We start from the raw sequence: 25,868 nt of genomic DNA, 5'->3' as shown, positions 1-25,868 counted from the left end.
ACAACTGTGGATTTCCATCCCAAGACTGTGAATTTTAAAGGTGGCTTTTCCACAAAGGAGGGAAAACCGTGGGTGGCCAATTTATGAAGGAATTTCCGCAGTTCTTCTCTACTGCATCATCTGAGTAAAAAATATTGAATGATCTGACACATTTATTCATAACAATATCTATTTTATGTGTGAGATGTCTGTCCCTGCAGCTGTGCTGTGATAAGGAGGTGTGCAGAGGGTTATGGGAGCAGCTTTCAATATCTGTAATGCTGAGTTCAAGTTATAACAGTCTGTGTTTCAAATATGTTTATTGCTCTTCAGGTTTGTGGTTGATATGGTACTGACTTAATGAGAAAATAGTAAATATGGCTTTCTTGTGCCTTTTTAGTGACACTTAAAAGGTTTTTTAATGTGAGCTTGGTCTAGATGAAAGTTTATAACACTATAACTGTCAAATGCAGTATAATCCCTTTTTCTTCATAAATAGTGTGTTGTGTGAGCTCAGTATACAAAAGTATTTGTTAGGAACAAGAACAGAGATTTTTCCCACTTGATATATTAAAAAAATTATAAAGGCACACTAGCATGAAAATACTTCTCACACTGTCATTGGAAAGTTTTCTTTTTAGCAGTGATGACAATACTGTGGTTGAAAAGAGTTAAAACCCTGGTGCTTTAATAGTAGAATAAAGGTCTTCTATAAGAAAGCTCTTGAAGTTAATAATTAATACCAAATTAACTGTATGGTGTCTCACTGATTATGATATGATTATGATATTATATTATTATGATAGGACTGTGTGCACCCATTATATTTTTGTATAATGTGTACACACAAATTTTTGTATTTTATGCACACAGTATTTAAATTTTTATATTTTATGCACACAATATTTATATTTTTATATTTTTTACACACAAAGTTTTATAATTTCTTCATCTAAGATGAAACTAAATCCAAAGAGTATTCAGATAATAAAAAAGTTTTTTCTTGACTTCTGTATACTCTTGGTTAGGTGGGGTCACACTGGGTTATAGGTTGTTTATGAAGCATTTTTCTGGTAAAGGAAGTCTTGTCTCCTTGATAGTGAAGTCACACATACCTGATATGTAAGATGGGGAGGGGAAAAATCTATCTATATTTATTTAGGCTTTGACTTTTCTGTTGTTGGTTTTGATTTTGTCAGAAACAAATATTAGGACCAGGAAAGTAAGGAAAGCTGTATAACAAATGTAATTTTCAGAAGCTGGCCTCACTGATGTTGTGCCAGGCCGGTAGTATTTGACAGTAACACCATGGCCACTACAGCCATGGGCTTCACTAGCAGGACCTCAGGAAGCTGTTCATTTCCTTCTGGCAGCATCTCATCCATCTTGGACAAGCTGAGTTCTGTAATGCATCCATGGCGGCTGTCAGCTACACGGGTGGGGAGAAAAAAAAGGAAAAAAGAAATGCTTCTATGAGCTCTTGAAATTATCTGATAAGTTTTATATGGAAAAACAGCAAGAATGGGACACTGTGTTAAGCAGTTTTCTCTTGATCTTTGGTGACTAACTAAGGGCTCCAGTGCCATAATTTAGACTTGGACAACTAGAACATGGACAAATACCAGTGAAGATGAGATCAACTTCTAATTTCAGTTATCTAAGGAATAGTGTTCCCCCAATGGAAAAATGCATATATGATGGTATGAGCCAGAGGTCTGTTGGAGGGCATTTCTTTCCAAACTCTTTCATAATGGAGAAACCAGGCAAGTTTCAGCTTGGCTTGTTCCTTATTTTCTAATTTTCCACTAATGCAAGGCAAATTCAGGCAGAAGTCTAGTTAGTTGTAAATTAAAACTACTGTTAGAAATTTTTTTAACATTTTTCATGTCTCCTTGAGTAAAGCAGTAAGAGAAAATAGCATTTCTGCTCAGTGCTCCTGAGGGGGATGCTGTGTGATGTTAATTTGGGGGAAGTTACAGACTGAAATCCTAAGCAGTGGTCATGCTGAGGGAATGTTTTAGCTGCCTGTGTACAGGGAAGCATATTGTTACTCTTGTGACAGCAGCAGAATGAAGCTCAAAGTAAAAAAAGTTACAAAGGGAAAAGACTAAGAGAAGTGGGAAAATGAAGGAGATAAATATGGAATGTGTGACTGTAGATACAAGCTCTAACTTCCTTGAAAAGTGGAAGGAAAAGTGAAAAAAACCTCCAACCGAACAAAAACCTCAGTAAAGCTGCATAAGGAAAATCCTAGTTAATTTTAAGGCCTGGGGGAGGTTTAGCTGAAGCTTCAATTAAAGCTTATAAAGTAAGTCTGCTTTTACAGCAGATAAAGGTTTGTGTCTTCTACCATCAAAGTTACATAGGTTTAAGTGAAAATAGGTGAATGTGGCATATTTATTGGTGCAGCTCAGCTCACTGTTGAATTTCTAGAACAAAATTTAGAAGTGGCCTATGCTAAATGTTCTTTCAATTTGGCCTGAGTTAGATGTACCAACTTACTGTATGCGGTTTATGGGATGTTTCTGAATTTAATTCAATTAGTCTGAGATAATCTAATTTACTTTTGAAGAGCCCAAGGGGGGGAAAAAAAAAAAAAGGAAGGAGAAAAGGAGAAATAAAGCACAACAAAGCACAACTGATTTGGTGTATATACTTGAGTGGGATAAATCTATGAGATTTTCTGATAACATTTATGTGAGTTATTCAGGCCACCATATTACTGTTGTGGGCTGAAGGTGCCCGCAACAGTGATATCTGAGACACTGTGGAGTCTGAAAGTCATTTACACCCTATTTCTCATTTAAAATAAATTTGGTAGTATACAAATTAGCAAATTATTTGTTTTCTGTGTTAGTGCAGTTATGGTTTATCCTTTTACTGTAATGCTCATTATCAACTGTTCAGAGATGGTTCAGCATCAGACTTGAAGTATTATTAAACCCACGGCAGCCAGGAGAAAGGTTCACTGACCTTAAATTTTATCTCAGATATTTTACTCCCTTAATTTCCTGTAGAATCATATGTTCATCTAGGCTAAATAATGAACTGTGGTAGACTCTAATTCTGGGAACAGCTTGATTTACAATTCTGTAGTTATTTTTTTTCATTCTGGGTAATAATATTGCTTATTTTCAGCATGAAAAAGATTTTGTTTCTTGGATACATATATAGACAAACATCCCTTGGCTTTATCAGCACTTTGCTTCTGAGGTTAACTTGCTTACAGTGTTCTTTTCTTGGGTAACAAAATTCTTTCTTCCCCATCCCAATCATGAAAACTTTTTTCATTTGTTTTTCATTTTCCTCTCTTGAAAATATTGCTATTTTCTATAGCAATAAAACTCTATTCCAAGGTTTTGGTATATTGAAATGTTTTATTTCCCATAGGTCGGGATAGTGTTTCAAAGCATCATCCAGTTTTGTAGCTATTTTTGTACTTTGTCATTTAAATGCCATGATTGGGCAACTTTCAGTTTGTTTTTCTTTTTATTAATTACGTATTTACATGTTGTAATTTATATGTGTTTGTACCAATTTTTGTGTCACATTTAAAGATGCTCATGTGACAGACAGTCTCTACATCTTTGATTTGACAGTTTCTCAGATAATGCTTTTTCATCTACTCCAGTGTCAAAGGCTGTGGTCTTAATGCCATGTGGGCATAGCAGCATGCAGAAATTCAACATAAGTGCTCTGGAGGCATCTGCTGTCTTGCATTATAAAATTACAAAGAATTCAGGTATTGCTTAATGATTATTTTTTAATTTTTAAAGAGCAGTTTATCATGCATATTGAATAAGTTTATTTTGTGAGTTGGAGGAGAACACTTAGTGCGTCTGAGTGCCAATATAAAGCATGGAGGAGAGATGCTTGACTCTTGGCCACAGAACATCCTCGGAAGACTTCAAAGTTTTGGACCTCTGCTATCCTTATCTCACTGTCTGGTAGGAGTGAGTCAAGAGCAGGCTGCCAAGATGATTAGAGGGATAGAGCAGCTTTCCTATGAAGAAAGGCTGAGAGAATTTGGTTTATTCAGTCTGGAGAACAGAAGGCTTAGGAGTTACCAATTGCAGCTCTCCAGTAAGTGAAGGTGCCTACAAGAAAGACAGCGAGGGAATTTAAGAGCATGCTGTGACAGGACACACGGAAATGGCTTTAAACTGACAAAGACTAAATATTAAGAAGAATTTCTTTACTGCGAGGGTTGTGAGGTGCTGGAATAGGTTGTCCAGAGAAATTATGGCTATCCCATCCCTGGAAATGTTCAAGGCCAGTTTGAATGAGGCTCTGAGCAACCTGGTCTAGTGAAAAGTGTCCCAGCCTATGGCAGGGGGGTGGAACTTGATGATCTTTGAGGTCTCTTCTGACCCAGGCCATTCTATGATTGTAATGGAAACAAAACCTGAAAACCTGGAACAGTCTCTAAGAAAGAAATGAGAGTTCACATTTATTCCCCAGGATTAACATATAACATATAACATATAACATATATAATATATAATATATTATATATAATACATTCTATATTATGTGTTCTATATGCTATATATAATATGCATTATACATTATAATATATAATATATTATCCTCAGGATATATATTTTTACCAGACAGGCTCTTTGAAGATGGGTGGTTTTTTGAGGCCTCCCTTTCTGAAATTGTCACGCTGGAGGGGATAAATCTTTACAAAACTTTTATCTGTAGAAAATCAAAGTGGAATAACTGTTATGAAAAGAATACAGGGAAGATCAGGAGTTTGCCAAGAGAAAGCTCTTACCTGAGTGAATCTGTGATTTATTGCCTGGTGCTCCTAACTGGTACACAATGGAAAACAGTGATTGGTGTTAACAGTGCTCCAAGTGATGTAAAGTAGCTGAGCTTTTGTATTATCCTGGAGAAACAGCAGATTCTGTACCCATACCCTCTAAGGAAGAGCTCCAGAAAATTGTATTTTGACTCAGTAGGTATAATTCTTGTGACCTCATCCTGAATTATGACCTGAGTTATTGCAGGCATTCCCCAGCCCAGTGATATGCAGCCTAATGGTCTTTTCAACACTGAAGTCAACAAATGACCTCATGGCACTGGTGGGATGACTCATGGTCATAAGCCTCCTATTTGTTGCATTAGAGTAAGTCTGGAAGATTGTATGCCATAAGTCAAGGTCACAGTGAAACAATATCTGCCTATATTTTTTGAAGAGTCATTGGTTGATCTACTGGTAGAAGGTAAACATGAAAATTGCAATGAAAATCCTGTCTTCATCTTCCAGTAAAGATATTTTTTTTTTATTGGAAGTTAAATCATCCACTAACATAAAGTAACTCTATTCATTATATTCAGGATTGGTTTGGGTGTTTTTTTGTTGTGGGTTTTTTCTTTTTCCTAATAAGGAAGCTTAACAACTGCTTTCTTTTTAGTGATAGGAGTTTGGAGGACTTTCAGATTTCCTTTACAAAGCTCAGTCAAGAAATTTGAATTTCCATAATTGAAATGCTTAAAAGCTTCACATGTATCTGGCTCAATAAGCCTCAGGAAACTTCAAGAGATTATGTTTAAGATTATGGAGATGTAGCTATTCTGAGCGTGCATGTCACAAGAGTTACTACAGGGGGTTTGTGTCTATGCTTTAGAGCCTGAGGATAAGCTCACTCTCCCCAAAAGTCACATTGCTTTGGAGCAGTTAAGTAAAAAAAGGAAAGGACAGTAGCTTGGCTGTAGCTTGGGGAACTTTTTCATGGCCTACAGAGCTGGCAGAGCTGGTGCCTACTGCGGGCTAAATAGCGACGGCTCAATTAGCTGTAAAGTCCCTGCAAAGCCAGTTGGTCTTGGAGTCGTAACAGCTTTGTTTTTCAGTGTTGTTAAAAATAAAACACACAAGCCAAGAACCTCTGGGACATGGTGTCATTGGATATTTAAGGTCAAGAATATTCAAAAGTAAAGAAACTCCAGCAATTTTTATTTCTCTGTCTGGTCTCTTTCTCTTATGGTCACCCTGCAGCCTTACCCAAACTGTGGGTTTCCTGGAGTTAAAAGAGTTCTCAAATTAAGACAGGCTGACCTTCAAAAACTACAGTACATTTGGAAAAGGATGTTCCTGGGACTTTCTCATGAAATGAAGTTGACTTAAAAAATTTCCAAGACTTTTGGGAGTTACTTATTAAATACCCTTTCATGTTGCAGAGCAGTGGATGCTATTTCTCCTTAAACATTGATAATAGACAAATTGCTTTTAATTTCTGGAGGTTTTTTTCTGAATTTTTTTTGATAGCTCAGATTTTCAGCTATGTTTCATTTATGCTTTCTCCTGCATGTGCAGTTGTGTAAGTTTACAAGAAGCGTGTTAGATCTTTGGCAATGTGATATGGAGCTTGGAAGCAGCAGGAGTTTCATCTTTACTCTGTTTTGCCTCCTGCTGCTCTCTCCAACCCTGACTGGCTGCTAATTTTTTTACTGACAGTACTCATTTGCGTTTCCCTGAAAGCAGTTGGGCTGGCTGGCTGAAGCAGGTGAACCGAATTCCTTGTCATCTAAGATGAACGTGGAAGATCTGATAGATTTCTAGTCTTGTATACAGTGCAAGTTATGATGGTATTTTATTCTGCTTTTTAGTGTGCCCAAATTGCACTGTGCTACTTACTTCTTTTTGGTGGGCCGAATGAAAACTTCTGTCCACATAGGGTGGTCAGCAATGGTAGATTGAAAAAGTCTATCCTGTTTGTTTCTTTGTACTTGACTATTCACAGACTGAACATAGTATTTCTTTTTTTTTTTCCTTTTTTTTTTTTGTTAACCATCTAACAAATTAGCAGTTTTCTCAATTAGAAAACCTCCAGGAGAGCTGGGATTACATAAATATAGCATAAATTATGTTTCCCTTTGAGAATCATGTTATAAATTTTAAAATCTATAATGAGTTCCATCATCTAGGAAAACTGTCATGCTTTTCTGAGAAGTACAAATGCAAATTCCAAATTATCCACTTTCATAGAACTAGATTTGTTCCACAGAATATTCCATCCCCTCTGTCCTCCTCCCATTCCCCCTCCAACATTTTATCTGTGGCCTGCTGATGTGGAACACGACTGTATCAATTGAATCTTTATTCAGTATTTTTGATGTTCAGGCTGTGACCTTCTTCTGGCTTTTGTTCTTGAGCACAGTTCAGGCAAGAAAAGAATGGGGTGACATTTTAAAGATTCTTTTATTTAATGTGATCATTTTGCCGTCATGAATTCTATCTTCATCCTTGTTATGTTAGCTTAATGGCAGACCTTTCAGGCTCTGCCCTACTTCCACTGAAGAAGTGGTCCATGCATCCTCATTGCTCACATGGAAAGTGTTGGATAAGGGATTTTGTGCCAGTTCCAACACTGGAAGGTTGCAAATCCTAGTTCACAAGTGCTATTGAACCCTTCTCAGTATGGCTTTTGCTTACAGTTTCCTCTGGCCTGAGTTTCAGGACTCTCTGACTTGCTTTTTGTTCCTGGGGCTTTCTGCTTAGAGCAGACTTCTGCTCAAAAAGCTGTTTCTTCTCTTCCCTCTTTAATGCAGAAGTTGGAACTGTTGCCTTGTAGATTCTGGTCTGCTGCTCTTGTTGTCCCTGATAGTACAACAAGAAGGGTAGAAAACACATGACAATCACAGAATTTGGAGGACACAAGATGGCTGGTGATCCTTGCTTCATATATAATGATAATATGCATCTATAAGTCATACAGAACCCTCATGAAGCCCTCATGGCTTTCATGTTTGAGTCAAACTTGTTGAGACTCTGCCTTTTTATGCTGTATGCAAATTTAATGTCCTCTTACAGCACATTCTGCCTCCAAAAAAGTAGAGCTAAGTAAATCCTTCTCCAAGTAGCATTAGTTTTTACCTTGTGACCATATCCCAGTTGGAGCAGATTGAATTGGTAGTACAGAAACCAGCTTCTTAATATGAGTGGAGGTGCTAGCAAGTGATGGCATGTCTCAACTGAAACTGCTTGGAGACCCTCAGGCACCCATCCAAGTGCCAGTATCTTCCAAGGCCACCTGGTGAAATAAAAATATCATATCTCTGATGCTGAGGCAAAGAAATGTCTCCTGAACCTAGCTAGGTCTTCTAATTGTTTGTGGTTTTTTTGTTGTTGTATCTCCCTTTTGCAAAAGGGTTAATCTAGACAACAATATCATTTAGCCTTATGATGAAAGTGGTGACTTCAAATCTGCACAAAGACATTTGTCAGGATCTCTGTGTGTGTTTTTCCACTGCTGTGTCCTGGATTTCAAAAATATCAAAGCAAGGTGGCAACTCACTGTTCAAACCAGTTTAGTCAGCTTCAGTTTTATCCGTGGTCTTTTTAACATGTAAGACTAGTAGATGACTGTGGTATCTCAGCAGAATTGGTTTCATCTTCGGGTAAAGTACAAAATAAGGACTTTAGAAGGTTGTCTGGTTTCCTTGTGTTACAGCTCTCCCCCTTGAAGGAGATACACCACTACCTATATGGAAAGAGTGCCTATGTGTTCCTGTATGTTTTTAAGACTTAGAAAAACAATTAACCCTGTTCCCCAAAGAACAAAATCCTCTGTAAAGGGTCACATACTGTCTTTGATGAACCCAGAGAATGTCTAATGTGAGTTGGTCATGTACGCAGCTCTGGACAAAGTGAAAATGGTTCCTGTGAAAGTTGTCCATCTTCATCAAAAGTCACGTCTGAGGCATGCCACCGTCTTCTTGCTACTGAGTTCAGTCATCATTCACAAACATCATTAGAACAGCTTTTTGTATTTCTAACACAGAAAGGTCATGAATGAATTATCCTAATTCTCTTGATGTGTATAAATAATTTAAAAATTGTCTTGGCTCTTCAGACACGAATGTAGCAATGAAGATGTGCATGGGCTTCTGCTGGATCCACAACATCTTTGTTTTCAATCCTTTTGTCGACAGCACAATAAGTACTTTTACTTTCTTTGAGAAAAATCCACTAGTATAATTCCAATTTTTCACTTATTTATAAAATTTAGCACCTTTAGTCTCTACAAATACAAGACACAATTCTGTTTTAATATCTAACAAATCACTCCTATATCAAAGGGAAAATGACACTTATTTTCAAATGATGGGGCCATGACATCAGTAGAGACTTGCTAGTTGAGAAGATAGGCAGCCTGAGAGGGTGAGACTACTGCAGCATTTTGTTTTTCTCCTTTTTATTCCCATCTTTTGTCGTAATGATTCAATTCTTCCTTAAATATGTCATGTATACAGGGAAGTAAAAAATCCCAGTATGGTAAAATGATATGCATAGTTCACAGTAATTTGCTGAAAATTTTATACATTAATTGTTTCTAAACTTTGAAATAGGTGAGAAATATTTTCAGCAGCTTACATCTTTGTACTGGTATGAAATATAGCAGCAACCACTGTGGTCATTAAGAAGCACTAATACCTTTCTCACAGGAAGGAAAAAAGTCAGTTATAATCAAAACAGTGAAAAAAGTGATAGCAAATACATCTTATTTTAAAGTTATATATGTGAGACAAAATATATTCCTTCTTTTCTGTTTCTTCACAGGCTCCTTTTTTTCTTTAGTCTACCTGCTGTCAGATGCTGTAGGCACAGTTGTCTGGGTGAGACCATTCCTTCGGGAGACAGCACTGCTCTTTTTTCTCTTTTGTATTTTTCCATAGCCTGGAGATTGTGTTGCAAACATTTCAGTTCAGCTTTTCAGTTTTTGCTGGGAAAGGTGGGAGATTATCTGCCAGGAACTATACAGAACTGGAATACAGGCTTAATAATGGGGTTTCTTCTTCCAGCATGGGTGGAGTTACTCCTTCCAGGCTTTATAATCAATATGAAGAGAGCAGCATTTCAATATTAGAACTTGACCTTTACTGTCTTCTTCAAAGCAATGAAAATGAACACTCACATTATTTTACTTCAGAATGTTCCCCCCGAGTAAGCAATATTAAAGAAAGAAGCTGATAATGTATCGCATTTTACCACTGAGATAAAAGGGAACTGGATGGTTCAGAGACTGGTAATAGGATGTGTGACCTTCCACCTCTGACCCATATACTAAAATATAAGCTATGACAGTGGAGTCTAAAAGTCATCACTATGGGATATTCATCTGTAGAATCTGGATCTATGTATTTCTGAATTTTTGAGGTCTGATCCACTTGTCAAAAGCTTCCATAGCTTCTCAGCTGGCAGCAGATTTAGCTGGAGCCAACTGAAAAGTGAACTTAAAACAAAATGAACGGAGGAAGCCTTGTAAATAAGGATATTTTTGGTGTACTAAACCCAGTGATTTGTATCTGTTCTGATCTGATATAGTTTGTTTGTAGTGTGTGTTTTGTGGTGCATGTTTCAGAGTTCCATTAGTCAGTGCTGAAGTGGTATAGACCAGTTTTCTTTGACTATTACTTTGGGGTGTTAGGAGGGGCTTAATGCAAATAAGGATTCTGTCCTCTGGGTTTTTGCCTTGAGGAGATTCTCAAAACTGGCACCGTCAATGACAGGTAGTTTATATAATTTAACTTTTTGTCTTGGACCTCATGTGGGAGTCTCCTTGAACCTTTTTTTTTTTCTCTATAGGCAACTTAAACTGCTGGTTAGTTCTTTGAAGGCTGTCTTAGTTGTACAGCTAAGACTTTAGTTGTACAGCTAATTACCTTCATGTACAGGTAATTAGAACCACAGATTTTATTTAGCCTTATTTATCAGCTCGTTTTCCTGAGCAGAACAATCAAGGAAGTCAAGAGGGTGGTAGGAATGTACCATCAAGGTAGCTTTGCACACAGGCTGATGGCAGTGCTAGTGTGGCTAGTTTCCATCTGAAAACATTCTCCCTTCCCTCATATCTCTTAGAATTGAGAGGATAAAGCACTGTAGTAGGTTAAATGCAACTAATCGGGGGAAGAAAAGTAAATCAAAACTGCTTGTAAACCAAAAAGAAAAGCTTTGTAGACATTTCACGTACACATTCTCACTCACTTCCCTTTCCCCCTATTCCTCTGAAATCAAGGATGCATGCTTGTTCTTTTGTGTGCTCTGAGGGCTCAATAAATGTGTTTAATAATAGCAAGAACATTTTCATGCAGGCATTCACTGGATTGTGTGAAGATTTTATTAAGTAAACAAGAAGATGCAAAACCCAACTATATAACATGTTATTCTCTGGACAAGATAAAAATTTGCTTTTGTTGTTTCATATCTGGCTTTCTCAGTGCAGCAGCACCTACACTGCCTCAGCTAGGAAACTGCCAGTTCCTGAAGGGACATCTAACTCAAAGCAAAACACAGCAGGTTGCAGGGCCATTGACAGAAAGCTGTGAGAACTTTCCTACTTCTCTAGGTTGTTTTATGTATTTCTGGTTCTAAAAGATATTTTTCAATTTGCAATTACGTGTTTCTCAGAAAGTCTTAGTTATAAAGCTGACATGGTTGAAATACTGGCTTTGCATCAAGGTTTCTAACAGAATTAGCATTTGAATCACTTGAGGCCCTATTCACAAAACAGTGGGCTATTTGCATAATCAAAAATGCTTTATTTTGCATGCCAGTGGAGAAGCTAAGGGTTGTAGCTGCGGCTCGCAAACAAAATCCAAGCGATCGCATTAATGTGTGTCTGAATGCTGCTGTCTCCCAGTCTTGCTTGCACAAATTAGTACAAATCTATATAAAAGCCAAAGAAAAAGTTTTGGATCCGTGTAGAGTCTCCATTAAAAGTCTGGTGAAGCAGGCTTTGCTTAAGTTATCAGTGTAAGAATTAGAAGGACTTCCTACTCTTCCAAATGGGAATGAAGTTTGGAGCACTTATGCTGCTGGGTTGTTGCAACACAATGGATGTCTTTCTAAAGATATGCTCAGTAAAAAACGTATGAGCTTGGAAATGGCTTCTTGTGCTAAGGAGGTCAAACTAAATAACCTATAAAAATATAGATCTGTGGATACTGTGTTCAAGACTTTACCATCTTTCTGTCAGACTTCTGCCAGCAGTCCAAGAGGCTTATGAATTGATTAATAATAGTCCCATCTTGCCATCAGCCCATGCATTCATGTTTTTTATCCATTTTTATGGCTGTGGACAAGAAAGTAGAATGTCACATTCAATTACATGTGAATAACTCCTGATCACAGTTTAAGAGCACAAAGCAACTTCTAACCTCTCTGAGGCAATAGGAAACCTTTGAACCTTAAAAAACCCCCTAAAATATCAGGAGATTTTACCCCTTTAATTTTTTTTAGACTGAATTTCTAATGTGTTGAATCAAGTTCTTAAGTGAAATTTGGATGGCAGAAGTTTTAGTTCCACAAAGAAATTTGGTTATAATTATTACAGCTTCTGATTATTTAAACTTAAAAAAAAAAGAGTCTGATGTGATCTAGGCTTTTTCTTGTTAATGTATGCCAATTAATTCCATATAAAATTTTTTGAGGCATGATATGGATTCAATTCATTTATTGAAAAATATACTAATTAAAATCTAGAGGTCCAAATAAAAAATAAAAGAAAGTGAGATTTAAAGTCGATTAAAACTATCTTCCATAATAGATATGCTCCTGAAAAGACAATCTGTATTTTTGAGCCTTCAGTATCATGCAGTATAGAGTTATTCTGGTGTATGTGTTTGTTGTTTGTTAACCTCTGGAGAAAAAGTATGTCTCAGATGCATCTAGATCTGGAAACTAGACTAGAAATTCCATTAATCTTGGTTCCTAGAATTTTAGGTTTCAAAATACTTCAGAGTCTCAGTGCATCACTAATAGAAGCATTTTCTTTTCTGTACGTTGCTTTGGAGCAGTCAGCAAAAGGTGAGTTTAGTCTGGTTCATATATCCATGTTCTTTGCAGAGTTTGCTGTTTTTATGGTTGACTGAAGTGCATAAATTTAAAGTTGAGTTTCTCATTCGTTTTAATTATAAAGGCCATTAACCTTGTAAAATCATTGACAGTTATGAATCTACATCTTTGAGAATTATGTAAACAAGTTTATAAAAGCTTCTCAAGTGAAATGAAAGCCAAACTATATAAGGATAAGGGGTTTTTTTACAGCACTTGTTAAAGCCCAACAAAATGTCAGAAAAATACCTGCAGATACTCATACACTCCTTACTGACAAAGACAGTGCTGTGTTTCCTACCATGTAGCACTCATTGTATAGTTAACATCAAAGATACCTTCAAGATATGGATATGCAACTGTAGTTTCTTCTAAATGTTAATGGTTCTTAATATTTTAAGTAAATGGTTCTTAATATTTTAGATGTAGTTTATTGTGGTCAGAGAACTTTGGAAGAGGAATGTGTTTTATTGCCTCAGACCAGGTTTGCTTGTCTGTGTTGTCTGTGGAGATCTTGTCAGTTTATTTCAAACATTATCAGACTGTCATATATAAGTTTCCAAATCAGCTGGGGGAGAGGCATTTTGATGGACCTCACAGAGTCTGATCTGTCACCACTAGGGTGCTGAACCCTAATTAGAAATAAATTAGTAAGGTTCCTGTTCCTGTTTCATTGACTGGTATTTCCTTTTAATGTTTAGCCTTGTGAATGTTAGCACTTTGGCTGCCACTATTTTAATATCAGTATCTGAACTGGAATGTGCTCTCAGAGTTTTCAATGCAACCAGTCCTTGATTTTTAGCCAAAGCTTTCTGGGATGTGTTGGAATAGGGATTTAGTATTCCTTATTTATCAGTTTCCCTTAGAGGTAAAGTTTACTGTTGCAGAATGTCTGATATAACATACACACTAACTAGCCACGCTGAAGGAGGAAAAAGATTCATTAGTGCCTTTGGGTAATAGGCTTGCTTCTGTAAATCCTGTAACATTTTTTAGGTCAGAGTGTGTTCGTTTGGGAGAAAAACTTGGCTGATAAAAATCTGGTGGCTTTGTTAAGTCATTCTTTGATTTACTTGGCATGAGGTGATGAGGCACAAATCACTAGTAAAGAGCTCCAAGGACTCTACAGTGCTTGGGCTGTGTTTTCCGGAATACTAAGATGTTCTCACTTTAGTTGTAGAAACTAAAAATGTGTTTGCCCTTTTGTAGTATCTCAAAATACTGTTGCAGATCAGCTATCTTCAAGAGTTGCTTGGAAAAGGATTCTTTGGAGAAAAAAAAAACATTCCAAAGAGTTTCAGAGATTCAGAAACTGCTTTAAAGTAATTATGGCTTTGCCGTATTCCTGAACCTTCATCTTACATGTGTGAAATTGTTGCTTACACTGAACTTAAAACCTCAGTGTACTTGCATTGCACTGAAGAGTCTTTTGTTTGTGTTGGCCAAGTTTGTTTGGGATCAGTTGGTGAGATGATAGCGTTTCATCTTTGACCATGTGATAGTGCTACATTGATAAGGAGATTATATCCAGTAGTTTTGTGGTGTTCAGGTCCCATACTGGCAACATAGTCATACACTGAGTGGTCTAGTCCAGTTTGTGCTTGGTCAAATCAAATTAACAGCTGAAGTTTGATGTTTCTCTTTGCTTGGTTTCTGCAAGTAAAAAGGAGATCATCAGGAAGAGTTTCTGCTGTACTTATTGATTCAGCCACTCAATCTGTTGATATTTTATTAGCTTCATCTTTCTAATTGCAAATGGAAGTTATAGAGAAATACAATTTAGGAACATTGTCATGCTTCTTCTAAGTCCTGCTGCTTAAGGTGCCCTAGTTTTTTCTGTTCCATTTCACTTCAGGAACAAGAACCTTCTTGCCTCCTGTGTTTGGTTAGCAAGTCACTTTATTGTTTAGCTATAACAATAAGCCAGAAGGATTTAAAGAGACAACTAAAGAATTGTCTGTATCTCAAGGCTCATGTACTATGTGGGATGATGAACCAGGATTTAAGCTCTTGGATTTTGACTTGTTAGATTGTCCTGAGCCTATGAAAGTCCATTTGTGAAACTGGCTTTTTAGGTAGCAATTTTCAATGCACAGGTGTAAACCTCCTGCTTTGCATTTAGCTTTGGTTTTGAATTTTTTTTTCTCATATTGGCAGAGTTATAAACTCTACATGCATTATCCATGCATTTTTGTCCCCTTTTCCCTTCTGAATTCCCTCTAGCCTTCTTGTTTCCCTTTCTGACATGCTCTGGCAGCCTGGAGAAGACTGCACCACTGAATGCTTGGCACCGTCCCTACCTGGGCAGTGGTAGGGAGGAGAACTAGGAGAAATGAAGGTTAAGAATAAATGTTGATGTGAGGATGACACCAGCTATCACAGTGCGTTTGGAAGAATGCAAATTCAGGGTCATTCAAAGCAGCACCAAGGTAGAAAGGAATAGTAGCAAGAAGGGAAGGCTTGATGACTTTGGCTGGCCTCAGTCAGGAGCCTATGGCATGGAGAATGGGAAATCTAATTGGACAGGGCTAGAATTTCCCACCATTTTTTCCCTAGCAGGGTTGAAGAGGGGGGAGTAGAAGTGGAGCACAGGACTTGGAGATGCATTCAGCCAAAATCAGGTTTGTGACTGAGATTTTGGAGAAACTGTTAGAATTTTTATCCTGATTACAGTGTCCTATCCATAACTGGTGTTGTACTCCAGAGTTCTTGGCTCAGACAGGGAGAATGGATTCTCTGGGATATTTCAGCTGCTTAAGTGCAGCTTTAAAGTATATTTTTCCATTGACTAGATGTAAACTTTGAGAAATTGGACGAATTTTCACAGAAACTAGAAAAAGCATTTCCTTGATCTGAAGTCTTACTTTTGAAGGCCAATGAATGAGTTCAGAGAACTGTTTGAAAAAAAGGTCAGCAACATTAAAGAGCATATTTGTTCCCTGGTTCTCTCTTGGAAAAGAGCTGACCTGTTTTGACTGGAGCAAACACTGTTAGATGCAAATTGGAAAAGATGAGGACATTTGTTTAAAGTCTGTTAAGGCAGTAGTGTCATTTTAGAGGAACAGGTACTTTAAGAAGCAGGGCTATCAATTTTGCTACTGTCATTGTTAATTACTATGATTCTATAAAAAGAATTTTCTCTGGAAAAGCAAACGGTAAATTGCTGTAATTATAATTGATGAATGACACAACAGGATGGAAGAACTGAGTATATTTTCAAGGGGGCTGGATGTTTTATATCTGTATGTAGTAGACAGACAAGCTGTTGAGTTGTCCTTTTAAAAAAATTTCTTACCACCTGTGGTGTTAATGGGTTATGCTCGAAGATCATTTAAATGTGTTTTCTCACATTTCTTAGGAGTGTGTTAATTATGCCATTGCTCAGAATGGCTTTCAGTATGATTTAGATCCATAGTTTGATCCATGTCATGCATCTGCACAGGTAATTTTGAATCTGTACTTGAAAGTTATGGGTATGTTTTTAGCAGAAGTAGGAGGATAGAAATCACTACCTTACCTCAACTAGGTCTCCTCTGAGCATCACTTAACTTTTGCACCCTGTCACTGTCAGCTATGGCTGTCAACTCTGTGAAGCTGACACATTCCTTCAGCTCATCTTCTCTGTTCTGGCACCTCTCTGGGTCTCTATGAGGGCCAGCTGCTTTTTAAAGAAACATACAGGACATGCTATCTTTTGCTCAAATGAAAATTTTTGTCCTGTATAACACATATTTCCAAGTTGAACAATGTCCCCAACCTTTCAATAAGCACATGCTGCTCTACTGAATGCCATGATAGTAACAGGTCTCAATGTCATTTAAATGTAAATTTGTAAAGTTTGCAGTCATACTGATTTGGATATAGTTACATTCTGATGTGAATAAAGCAAAAATCCTGGGACTCCCAGTTTTTCTGTTTCCTCTCCATTGCTTGCAGTTTGAGTTCAACAGATACTGTTGATAAGTACTATGAACTGCAAGAGTAAATGACAATTCAGTGGTGGGGTGAGAAACAAGACAATACCTAGAGACCACAGGGCAAATGCAGAAGGAGGAAAATAAATCTGCTCCTTGTAAATTGATACGGCCTTCACATGTGAAAAAACACTTAAAATGTATTTTTAGATTATGTGCTTGCATAGTGGATGTCCAGCAGTGTTGGTACCAGAGGGCTTTATTGGTCATGGTAAAGCACGGCTGTCCATTGCCGATACAATCTTTCAACTAATTGAGTCTGGAAAAGAAGTTAACCTCCACTGGGTTTTGCTGCTATAGTGTCTGCAAACTTGCTTCATCACTATTGCTTTTTTCATTATAGAAATTAGTTTACAAGTTACTTAAGGGAATATTGCCATTTTGTAGTCTGAATGCTTAGCATATTTTTAGATGGGAAAGAAAAATCAATTACAAATCTTATAAAAGGCATCAAAGAGATCTAATCTGAATTAAGGTTATTTCCTGTGCTTAAACATGTTTTTTAAATGTTCTAGATATTATTCATATATCATTAATTCTAATGATGCTTAAGAGCCTAATAGTTCATTGTTTTGAGTTGCTTTTTAGGGCAAGTTACACAGTAACTGCATTTCATTTGCTTCATTATATTTTTGTTCTTTTCTTATATATACTCTATGTTTTTCTCTTTTCAGTTACAGAGCAGTATGCCTTATTTTCACTGTGATTGATTTTGTTTACTAAAATAATGTGTAAAAATAGTTGTTTGCTAGCTTTCTACTGAATCTGCCTTTAATATCTAAACCATTCCACAAGAGACACAGCAATGTTATGAGCATTCCAGCTTTATTTTCCACTTATGGGCAAAGAGGCATGTTGAGCCTCACCCACCCAGAAGAAGAAAATTGACATGGTCTTTTAAAGACTCCTGTCTCGCTCCTTTTTTGAAAAATAGCAAGACATACGCCACAAGCCTTTTTTTTCTGCCACCTGAAGTGTGTGCTGACAAATGAGTCTGCTTTTCGTGCAGGTTTTTTTGTTCTTGTTTTTTTTTCTGAAGGAAATGGCCCACTGAGAAATAGAGCAAAAGTAATTTTTTTCTAAAATAGCTTTTCTGTAGAATTCCTCATTTGTATGTAGTGGCTCAAGTATGCTGGTAGGCAACTGAGTTTCATGTCAATGCAATTTAATTATTTCCTATGATGCTTTTCTGTTTATTATGTACAAAAGAAATATTCATTGCAGGTACATAAGGTTAAGTGATTTCTTGTCATATTGATGCATTGGTAAAAGTGAGGAACAAAATGCTATTTGACTTCAGCAGAGCATGAGGTTCAGTGCTGGACTTGGTTATTTACTCCCTCATTTGGACAATGTAATACTAATATTGCAGATATACCATTTACAGGAGAGGATCTTTATTATGGTTGCAAAGTCAGTCATTCAGAAATTGTGTAGAATTAAGTTTACCTGTGAAAACTTAATTTGGTCTCTCTTCTTCTACTGTTCTTTCCTTAATTACAAAACAGCACCATGTTTGCTCCTGCTGTGTGATCTCTGCCTGTGTTGGATGATGATCGATTAATTTAATTTAATGTTCTTGATGGGTGGCTCTAGCTATAGGCACCTACTGTGCATTACTAAAACACAGATGGTTTTGAAAATTTCTAGAACACTCGTCACTCTACTCTGACTATTTAAATATTTGTTCATCTTGTCAGCACCCCACTTGCCAAGAGTCCTTTTAAATTATGATTTTGAGATGACTTTCAGAGTACTTGCATAATGCTGGGTAATATAAGTGTACAGTGTTGCTTGGGGTTCTGTAATAATTGCATGCACTCTGCTGTTCTGGTAAGTGTGAATGAAGATCAAAAATTGAAATGGTCAGGAAATGAGGAACATGGTAATATTATCAGCTTGAGTGACTTAAAGTTAAGCTTAGTCAGTGGTAAGTAAGGGTATAGATCAGGCTGATTTTCTTCTGACTTAGACCTTAGAGTTTTCACCTTCTCTCATGAATGGGCAAGATCCTTCCACTGTATTTATTCTACCAGTAACACAAAATCAAAGACCTGAGAACAGTTAATGGGTACAAGCACACAAGCTGGACTCTGCAGGAGAAGTTGTGCTGTGAATTTGCATGTTGTCAAAGTGTGAGATAAATGCAAGATAGATGTGAAGCAGCTGTGAACTGAAACTCTGGTTTATCTCATGGTAGTGACATCAGGAATGTGTATCTCAGACTTTGCATTGTGGCAGCCCCTGTAATTGTAGTCCTTCTCTGTTTTGAGCACTTGGCCTAGCATACTTTATTTTAAATTGGATTTTTGTATAAGTAATGTTCCAAGTGTTTGAAAAAGCAAGTGGAAATCTGTCTTCCATTTTCTGGTGTTGCATCTGCACTCCAATGTTTCAATATATTTGCTAGCTCTCATATGAACACATCCTGCTTGAACTGAAATGTTAACTGGTACTTTGAAGGGTGCTTCTCTCTGTAGGCTGAAATTGCAGGAGAATGAGGGAAACTGCCAGATGCTTTCATTGATTCCTGCTGAAAGCAGTGGGAATCTTGGGTTCTTGTATGGACATCAGTGGAGAATATGTGCTAGTGTCTGAAGGCTCTTGTGTACTTCCCCCAAAATGTGTTTGCCCACCTAGTACTCTACATCCTGTCCCTTTTCTGTCTTGTCCATGCACTCTTTCCACTTCCTGCATTTTTCCAACTGTGAAGGATGCTCGTTTGTCCTCTGGCTTTTTTTTTCTCCTTACCCAGCTGTCCTAGCTTCCACTGTGGATCATAGCCCCTCCTGCCATCTCCCCTTTTTGGTATTCCTCCTTCTTTTCAGACTGCTGACAGTCTGAAAAGGCTGACCCAAAGATACAATTTCCAAAGCTTTAACTTGACCAAATTTAGAGTAGTTTCACAGAGATGGCAAAGCATGTATTTCTATTTTAAAGGCCTCTTTGTTCCCAGGTTTTTAATCTCTACTCCAAAACACTGGGTTGAGAAGTTTGGTTTTTTTCCCAAAGGGAAAGTAATTCCGTGGGTTACAGAAGTTGTTACTAAAGCCTGTTTTTGAGAGATGGGAGGAACTGTTTAGGTTGGAAACTTCCAAAGCAATCCTAAGGTATATAGATATTTATGTGACAACAGTGTCTGAAATTCATCACAATAACAGGGCTAAAACCAGCCAGTGATAGTTTATAAAAAGATTGTGTTATTAGTCCTAGTCATGCTATGTGTGCATCAAAAAGTAATAGAAATGTTCCTACTTTCACATGCTACCTGCATTATAGAGTTGTTTTCTGTAAACAACTGCGTATTTTTAGTTTACACAGTTTCCTTGTCTTGAATACTGAAATGGATAGGGAAGGCAAAATATGACTGGCTGCTACAAGATAGGAGTAGCATATTGTAATTGCTTTGCAAAAGGGTCTGGCTTTAATAGGATGATGTCTCATTATTTTTAACCTCCATCTGCACTTGTGTTGGAAGAGCACTGGGAACAATACACAATGCATGTATTTATATCTAGAATGTAATGAAAGAGACATTCATTTCATATGGCTGCAGTCTTCTCTATAACTGTTAGAATAATATATTGTAGTGCTTTTCAGAGCTTATTTGATCAGTCCTTCCAGTGTTTTATTCCAGTTCAACAGACAAAGAGATTTTAGCAGGTTTGTAACTTGCCTTTTGCTTAGGGGACTACAGCTGTAACAAGAAGAACCTTTGGTGGTGCCTATGCATTTTTAGACACACCTTTTTTCTGTGTTTCTTCTCTAATAGCATACTGTTCTTTCAAGAAGGAGCAACAAGAAGACATTTCACAAAAGAAAAAAAAAAAACTTGGTTAAAAATTCAAGTCTCTCATGTAAGCCTGAATTGGTGCTGAGGAGGTAAATGAAGTTAATTTGATCCATGTAGTCCCTCCAACAAAGCAACCTAGAGTTGAAGGACTACAAGTACTTTCTTGCAAGCATGTGAAGCACTGTTTGCTTCCTTAATGGCAGGCTGTCCTTTTTTTGACTTAATGAAAACTAGAATAAAGACTATTTAGACTAGAAGAGACTTTCATGAGGGTGGAATTGACTGTAAAGAAGTGAATTGAGCTAAGCTCATGTAATAATCCTTCTAAAGTTTTCTGTTCTTTTTTTCTGCTTTTTCTTCTTTCTGTAGCTCGCAAATTCTCTTGCAATTTCTAGTGAAACTTCCTCCTAAAAAGTTTTCCAAGCTGAAGAGTGACCTACCTATCTTTATTGCATTGTGTCCAAAAAGATCAGAATGAGGCTGGCCAATTCTGTGTGTTTATAGGTATGAAGCTCTAAAATAAATTACTTGGGATTATGTATGTGCTATAAATACTAATCATTCTGCAGAATATACCCGTGTTAAGAAGGTGGGAAGTTTCTGGTCAGTGTGTTCTTACCTAGAATGTACAGTTTTCACTGAAATGAATTTTGGTTTTTTTTAGGGTTTTAGGAAATCAAAGCTATTTGCTCATAGCAAATAATTTCAGATGGGTGAACTGGAAAATAGCAAAGTGTAGATTAGGGGACTGCATTTCTGTGGAGGAAATTACTGCACATTTATTGCTGCAAAACCAACAGAGTGCTGAATTCCTGTCTCTGTGGTAGAATTCTAAGTAACATTTTGCACACAGAAATCCCTGCTGTGTGGGAAGTGGATGAGAAGTATATGGGACATTGTGCTCTCAGGCCAAATTTTAAAAATTGCTACGAAAGATGTATAGATTGAAAATAAGTTGCTGGGAGAGAAGCAGAACTGTAGTTTGTGCAGGCAGTAAGACACATTTGAGTGTGTTTTTTCAGAAAACATGATTATAAGAAAAAAACCCCATGAATGTTTTCTCACTAAGGATGCCTTTCCAGGAGAGCTCAGAGACTGATCCCAACTGTGTATGCAAGGAAGTTGGCTCTCTGACAGAGAGCACCGTTGTGTCTGCAGAGTGTGACAAGCTGCAGAATTTTAAATATAAGTTATTTGGCTCTGAAGCACAGCAGCTTACTTGCTTTCACAGACTTGTGTTACTGATTAGAATGTGTGTTCTTTGGCGTGTCAGAAATCCAACAGGGCAGCAAAGATGCACAGTTGCTTTAACAGCATTAGGGAAGTGTAAGCTTCCATGGTGTGCAGTCTTCAAAAGTCTCCTGATGAGAGAAATCCTCCTGGAGAGGCAGTGAGAAAGGGTGAGCACTGCATGTGAGTAGCAGCATGAGCAATAGTTAGCACTGGTGCGTGGTAATCCCAGAGGACATTCCAGCTACTGAGGAAAGCAGGTATTTTTACAGTTATGCTTTTTAGAAGAATGTTGAAAATGTGGAAATATGAGAGACCATCATCAGCAGTTGTACATTATGGTGCATATGAGCAGCATGAGACCGAGTTCTGCTGCTGCTGAGAAAAACTTCCAGGTCACTTAAATATCAGCTAGTTTGAAAATCATGGGTTATTCTTCTGTCTAAAGCCACAGTGGAGATTTGTGATTTTTCACAAAGTGAGAGTACTCAGGAATTGAAAGACTGAATGGATGATCAAAGGACCATAATTAATGTTCGAGCTTAATGTACTCACCATGTCCACAGCTACTATCTTTGCTAGTGAAAAGTTCTTCCATGTGACCTGGGAGTCAATAGTAATAGTTGCTTTTGTTGAATTTATCAAACAGCTGTGAAATATTTCTTTATGAGAGATGGGAATGCCCTTTTTCAAAACACTCCCAAGCTGAGGCTGATCTAAAAGTCACAAGGCTTTGTTAAATGGAGTGTCAGGCTTGAGCTGATGCTGTAAACCCCGCAGGGAGCGAAACACTGATTTACTGATGCTACTCAGGTTTTGGGTAAGACTTGGCTGCAGTCCATCTGGCTTGCCTTGCTTGTGGAGTGAGTGTACTTTAAAATCCAGCTCATCTGGGAACAGCAAAAACCTCCTTGACCAGCACAAGCGATATGGCAGCTTGCCAGGAGCTCATAATAGATGAGAGCATTCCCTTGTTGGAGGCGAAGCCTGTGATGGTTATTCAAGCAAATGCAATGTGTTTCCTTTAAGTATGCAAATATGGTTATTAGCCCTTGATGGAAAGTGTGGAGTGTTGGTACATTTAGCAACTCGGATCATGAGCTTGTGTAAAAGTCACAGGAATCATCATCTGGGTTGTTGTTAATTGTGGAAGTATGTCAACAATTTGCCTTCCCTGGGTTTTACTATTAGAATTTTCTGTGTGGGACTGTGCAAACACAGGTGACAGAAAAAGCACCTGGCCATTCAAACCTATATAATACTTTGTCCAAAGTGTTTTAAAAATGAATGTTAACATTTCTTGCTGCTGTTTCTCCTCAGAACTCTTTAGAGAAATGAATTAAAAGTGCTGCCATCTATCTTATGTTTCATACCAAGGATAAAAAAAAAAAAGAGTGCCAGTACTTTTGTAGCAGCATTGTATAATTTTGTTATTAAAAATACATGTTAAGAGTACAGTGAGTGCTAGTACATTGGTCCCATTTTTGTGAGTTGTTGCAATGCTTTTTCAACATCATTTTAGTCTTTTTATCTTAAAACAACTCTATGTGAAATCTGTGGGTAATAATCACTGGGTGGAGATGGCCTTCTCTGACAGAATTATTTTATTCTAGAAGTAACACCAGGCACAGCAGTACCTGACTTCTCACTGAGCTCCAGTAGCAGCTGCATTGGCAGCTTCAAAGGTAAAGTCAGCCTCATCTCAAGTTGATGCTGACAGATTCTCTGGACTCCTTTTATTCTTTTGGATGTGGACTTCTGGGTTTTGTCTTTGAATTAGTAGAGTTCATCCAAAGTTCTATCCCCTTCCTGTAAAAATTTGCCCAGAAGAGGAGGTGTAGAGGTCATTTGTTCTGAAAAGATGTTTTTCTGGGAAAAAAAACCTCCATATTATGGTTCATATTTCACTTTGTTTTTAAAGCATTCTGTGGGAGAAGAAACAGCTTACCTGTTTCAGACAACTTGTTTATTCTCTGTTTAATTTCCTCCCCACCCCTTTTATTCCCCTCTTTTTAATTTCCTTCCTGCCCTCTTTTTTTTTTTTTTTTTTTTTTTTTTTTTTTAAGAAACGAAACAGTGTTTTCACAAGACAGTCAGTCTTAATGGTAAGTGGTGAAAGTGGTGATAGAAGAACATGTGGGGTAATTCCCTTACTTTCACCGTTATATCTGTTTTCTCATAATATAAATTGATAGTGTAATTGGTTATTTCTGCAGTGTAAAATTCATGCAATTAAGATGATTTTGGTCTCTGTGCTGTATTTCACTTGGACTAATGGAGAAGACAGAAATTTCACCCTGCAGGTGATATTTTTTAGTTCTTGTAATATATGGCAGATGCTGATTATTGAGGCTGTAAAAGGGGAGAATTGGATATTAGAGAAGATAAATAAGCGTGGGGGAGGGGACTGAAGGGGAAAGACACTATTTGCAAAGACCTTGAAATAAGCTGCTTTCAATATACTGTTTAAGCTTTAATGACCCTTTTAGAGATTCTAGCAACAAAGTAATGGCCAGCTAGAGGAATTAAAGGCCTCAGGTGATGATCTGAACAGCAAAAGCTGACAGAGGCCATAAATACTATTACAGTGTGACACAGGCTGTGCTAGGAGAAAGTTTTTTTGTTCACAGTGTCTGTGAATGCGTGGTCATTCAATAGGGTTTGAGGAAAGAGCTGGTGAAAACCTCAGTTACTTTAGGAGAAGTCTTCTTATCATTTCCCCAGGTTAAAAGTTCATGTTTCTGTTAGAAGGTACCCTTCAAAAGAGTTGTTCTTTATCTTTTGTTTGTATCCATACCTTTTTCCAGCAGTAATTTCTCATCTTTGCCTTAAAAAAAAAAAATCCTAACATATCCAAATCTCTCTGAGCTTCAGTTCCAAGAAATTGTCCAAGTTCTAAGATGAGGATCCCTTGAAAATTGCTCATGGCTCTTCTTTTCTGAAAAAGGCCTCTATTTAATTTGGGAGATGTTAACAGTTTCTAGACATGCAGTGATCAAATGTCTACAGTTCTTATTTGTAATTACGATAACTGTTTTACAGCTCAGTGGTAACAAAATCAGAGCACAGGAAAGACTTCTCTGTGCTGGCTCTCTAAATAGCATGAGCTGTGGAGTGCAGGCTAAAGCAAAGTCTTTTGAAATTTTTCTCCTCATCTCTTAATCCAGGTTGTTGGGTTGCCTCATTCTTGGTCAAAAAGCTTGGTTGTAGGTTTGCAGTCCTGTCTTCATGATGTCTGTGATGACACTCACTTTGAAGCAGCTTTATGGTATTTTTCTCTGCTGTCTGCCTTCTGCCTAGGATGAATCCCAGAGTTTGATGCTAAGGGTGCTTGTGGAGGAACACTGATGCAGCCAGATGTCATGTTGCTTTTGTGTTCTTTCTAGAGTGATTAATTTGTCAGATTGGTCTCCTAAACACCAATAAGAGAGATGACATGTACTTAATTCAAAGCCAGATGACCCCTGCAGTTACCTCAGCCTGACAGAAAACCCTGAATAGGACAGCAAGGGGTAACAGTGCTGTGGAAGCTCTGTACTTTCCTTTCTGCACAGTAAAGGATTGAGACACACATTTGGCCTTTCATTTTTTTTCTTTGACAAAAGTAGAAGTGTGAGAGAAGAAAGTTCCACATTATTAAGTTTAGAAATGTGCCACTCATTTGCATGTCTTTGTATCTATTATTTACTTGCTAGGGTGACTGATAGTCCTGCTCAGATGTATGCATGAGATGACAAGGCACCGACAACAGGATGACATTGGTAACAACACATGGCTTGTCAGCATATATTGCTAAAATATGCCATGTCTTGTGGAACATTAAATATGTAATATGGAATGAACATTAAAAATGTATTAGGTTGTAAAAAAAAAATTAGTAAAGGAGATTACCTGAGTGTTCACTAGATAACTCTTTGTCTTTTCTGAAAACATGAGCTAGTACCTTTAAAATTATAGTGAGAAAATACCATGTATTTATTCTCGTGGGCTAATGCAAATGATTCATTAAATCTCTGTTATATTTGAGAGAAAGGAGTATTATTGCTTAAAA

General features: G+C 37.4%; 1 protein-coding gene across 4 annotated transcripts in view; it reads left to right on the top strand.

The window, feature by feature from the left end:
• The window catches only part of CDK14 (cyclin dependent kinase 14), a 315,608-nt gene that overhangs the window by 106,773 nt on the left and 182,967 nt on the right, over positions 1–25,868 (top strand). The gene's annotated exons all lie outside the window — the stretch shown is intronic.

Source organism: Onychostruthus taczanowskii, unplaced genomic scaffold, assembly GCF_017590055.1.
Source record: "Onychostruthus taczanowskii isolate IOZ18803 unplaced genomic scaffold, ASM1759005v1 scaffold3, whole genome shotgun sequence".
Taxonomy (NCBI): domain Eukaryota; kingdom Metazoa; phylum Chordata; class Aves; order Passeriformes; family Passeridae; genus Onychostruthus; species Onychostruthus taczanowskii.
Note: the sequence above shows the minus strand (reverse complement) of the source record. Positions and strands in the feature narration are given on the sequence as shown.